Below are 4,671 nucleotides of genomic sequence, written 5' to 3'. Positions count from 1 at the left end.
GTTTACTGTTTTAATTTTTCATTGTTATTTATACAACATTTTTATTCATTGTTATCCCGGAATTTATACAACCCAGTGTCCTGGTTCAAGTACCAATGCAAATTAAAATGAAGCATGTTATATAAATAAGTTAAGGCTGTGTATATTAATTTGTTATATTAATCTTTGGATATGATATATAAAGTACCTAATGGAACGTCCAGCAGGACCATTCTGTGAGAGTCCCCTTTGGAGCTAAACATCTTCATTCCTGGGCTTAGTATATTGATATGTGACAGTGCATTTAGGTCAGTGAAGGAAGTGAAAATCACTAAACACCTCGCTTTCCATTTATAAGCCATTTGACTGAAATTATGACATGATATGCATATTTTAATAATATTGTTAAGTAGTTATTTTAATGGTTGTCATATTGAAAATGGTCTTAATCGGTTGTGAAAAACTGAAACTGCACTATAAAAACAGAAAATGGGCATTTTTTTAAGTGCATAATTTACTATAATTTCCAAATATTTTCTTCAAATGCATTGAAACTCCGAAGCATAACGTAGAAAAGGATAAACTACAACATGGTGTAAAACAATCTTGTTTTTAAAATTGGTTTTGAAAATCAGAAGATTGGTTGTGAAGATATAATATTTCCAAATAACCATTATCTGTTAGATCGAGAGTGTAACTGATGTTTGCAACCTACTAACAAGTACCCCATTTGAATTTTTAAAATTTGACAATTGTAAAGATACAAGAACACCCCATTGCACCTCACAAAACAGCGCCCCAGGCATACTCCATTTCTTACCAATTGATGGTGATGATGGTGATGATTGGTCTAGCCTTGCACAAGGTGTTTGCAACACCTCACCTCTATCCTCACTCACAGTCTCATGGTAAGCCCTTTATTATTAAAATGAGACCTTTATTAAACAAAATTTATTTAATATTAGTTTATTTTACACAGCTTCACACACAATGGGTCAAGACCAGCTGATCTGACTTGTTTTGCTAGCGCTGTATGAAATTTCATAGCTGTACTGGGACCCAGTGTGAGTTATAATTAATAAAAAATTGAAAATCCTGCTGACTATGAGGTCATATGTTTTTTTGAATGCACAAGATGTTTGTACTGTGGAAATTCATACTCAAATTACTGCAACATATGGTGACAGTATAATGAATGAAGGGATTGGAGTTACTAGTTAACGGCAGGGAGAACATCTGTTGATGAACAACATTCAGAACGCCCTATTCTCATTATTGAACAGCTGAAAAAGCAGATTGACAGACACATTAAAGAGAAGTTTCACTTTTGAAAAACTTAGTAATAAATTCCCTCCTTTATGTTCACAGTCTGTTACATGAAAGAGAGAACATCAAGACAACTGTTTGTGAGTGGCTTAATGGACTGGCAGCAGACAATGGCATGTGAAAACTACTGCCATGATTTGACAAATGCTTGAACTTAAAAGAGGTGTTGAGGTGGAAAAATAGCTTAGAAAATATCATTATAATGCATATATTAAAGTTAAAATAGATACAATGAATTTGTTATAAAACAAAAACTGTTTTTACTTTCTGGAAGCTCTATGTATAATACCTTAGTGATATTCTATAGGTTTTTGCATTTTTGTTTTTAATCATTTTTATGAAGGAAAGCTGATTTTAATTAATTATGTGCGATTGAGTTTTTTACATTAATTTATCAAGCTTTCTGTTCTTTTGTGTTTTTTTTTTAATATAAAACGCAAAATTTTGTTCTTTTAATTTTTTGTTCTTATTTTTCATTCTTTGAATTAATAAGTAGTATATTAGTATTTTATCCAATGTTCATAGCAGTAAATACATTTTATTGCATAGAGTTCATCTTGATAGGTTATGATATTTTTAATAATTTAAATACATTAGAAGGCTTTTTTACTATTTGATTAATTTTGTGGTTAAAATAATATTTATGTTTTTAATTAAAAGTTCAAGGTGTTTGTTTGAATTATATAAAACAATGCAAGTCTCATCTACAACTAAGGATAGGAGATAACTGTACTAGAAATTTTTTTATCAATGAATATTTATTTTTATAATTAAGAAATATTTTAAGTAATCACCTTAAAGGAGATCCCATCTGTAAGGATTTTCAAAAAATGTATAGTGAAAGGTGAATTAATTTTGATGTACTATTACTAAAAGATAAAGGTTCTGCTATTTACTGCTGATTTAAAGTTACACCTTTTTTAGGCACATTGTTATTTATACTATGGAAATGTTCATTTATAAATCGTTGTAAAAGAACCTGTTTTATGATACCAAAAAATTTTGCCAATGTGTTTCATTCCAAATTATATTACAAAGAAAAGCTTCAGAAATCATTAAGGAATTAATGAAATTAAATTCAATTACTCGGATATTTTATGGAAAATTAATTTACATTTAATGGAAGAGAATTATATTTAAGAAAAATCTACCTAAAAATTTTTATGACAAAATAATTATATTATGAATTATATTTAATATATATAAATATATCTTGCCCCGTATACTTTCACAGTAAAGCTAAATACACAATTGTTATTAAAAATATATATAATAAACATCTAGAATTACCATCTTACATTTACAAGTCTAACAGAGCATGTAAATATCTTTACTTACATTACAATCAGAACATATATAACAGTTGAATCAATAAATTATCAGCAGTCTTCAAGCAACCACTTCAACTTGCACAATGTATTTTTTATATAATCTGTATACTATGTGTAAGTCTGTATTTGCAATTATTATGTTATTCCATTTTAACTTCATCATAACGGTCTTAAGTAGTAGGTTAGTGTATTAGTTAGTAGGTTAGTTCCCATCACTTCTAATGATGGGAACTTACCCCTTAAGCTTGTCTTTAAACAAAGAGTAGCAAGATAAGGAATGGTAATTATACCTGTTTTTTAGATTTATTTTTGCATCTTGGGTACTTAAAATTTTTAATTTCATAAGTTTACTGGAATAATATCGGTTTTTTAAAAAAAAATAACTTAAATAAGTTATAAGTATTTAAGTATTTATAATACTTAAATACTTATAAGTATTTCTTATTCTTTAAATTTAAAGAGTAGAAAAATTTTTTCCTCTTACGCTTTGGAGGCCACTTTGCAGTATTTGTCAATTGATGAAAACTATTAAAAATACTAGGTGATAAAATATTGTCTGTAATATTAATAGACAAATTATATTTCAATTCAAACTGATAATTTAGATCTTTCAAAATGTTATTTGCTATAAAAAAATAATTATGCTAAGACACTACACAAGAGTACATTTACATTATCAGTAAACATTATATCATAAAGTCCTATGATGTTTGGTAAGGCCATCCAAAAATAAAGAAGGCAACCAAAAATATTTTTTATTTCTTAACATAATTAACTTAAGTCTATATGCTTAAGGATTTTTGGTCCAGCCTTTAGTATGATTTATCTAAATCTTCAAGATGGTGGATATTTCAGAATACTTAATCATTTTATGTAAATATCTTCCAGCAAGGCACATCTTGGAAACAGATTATATCTCCAAATATGTTACAGAATCTTGAATATGTCCAAAGATGCTACATATGGATAGGCTGATGCAGAAGAATTTTGTACTAATTCAAACAATCACAGAAGTTTTTGTGAAAAAGAAATCTTTTTCATTAAACGTTTTCTCACTTAAATGATCCAGCAAAGATGCATAATATTACCCAGTTATTGTGTAACTTTTCTCAAAAAAAATCAATGAAGATTATGGCACAAACATTCCAAAAGGCATTGGCTATCACCTTTTCTGTTTTTCACTTTTGCCACTGTAACCCTCCGTTTTGGTAAATAATCCAAAGTTTAATAAACTGTTATGAAACAATCAAAAATTCCTCTTGATTACATTGAATACATTGCCTGGAAAAGTTTACTAGTTCATCTTTTTTATCAACTGTGAGCAAATGCTGGACCCATCTTGCAGACTGGTTTTGCATATGTAAATTAAGATGCTCTCATACATTTGAGATGCCTGTTGTATTGGCAATGTAAAGCACTTTTATCATTCACCTCTAACTTGTCATGGATTTTTTCATAATTCCCTTAGTTGTAAACTCAATAGGCTATCCAGAACAATCAACATTATTTGTGCTTATGTGATCATTCTGAAAAGTATTTAGTATTCAGATTCGTTTAAAATGAACTGCCTTTACTAGGATGTAAACCTTAGAACTCTTGATTTCGAAAACAGTTGATTTGCGATGACAAGTTCATCACTATACCTGGTCGGTGAGCTAGGAATGGTCAGCCTCTTTTTTTCTGTTTAGCCTCCGGTAACTACCCGTTTAGATAATACTTCAGAGGATGAATGAGGATGATATGTATGAGTGTAAATGAAGTGTAGTCTTGTACATTCTCAGTTTGACCATTCCTGAGATGTGTGGTTAATTGAAATCCAACCACCAAAGAACACCGGTATCCACGATCTAGTATTCAAATCCGTGTAAAAATAAGTGGATTTACTAGGACTTGAACGCTGGAACTCTCGGCTTCCAAATCAGCTGATTTGGGAAGACGCGTTCACCACTAGACCAACCCGGTGGGTTAGGAATGGTCAGCCTGAGACTGTAAAAGACTACACTTGTGCGGGTAGGCAAGAGGAAGCTTGTTATGT

The sequence above is a fragment of the Lycorma delicatula genome, chromosome 3 (assembly GCF_047948215.1).
Source record: "Lycorma delicatula isolate Av1 chromosome 3, ASM4794821v1, whole genome shotgun sequence".
Classification (NCBI taxonomy): Eukaryota; Metazoa; Arthropoda; class Insecta; order Hemiptera; family Fulgoridae; genus Lycorma; species Lycorma delicatula.
The sequence above is the reverse complement of the archived record's forward strand: the minus strand, read 5'-3'. Positions refer to the sequence as shown.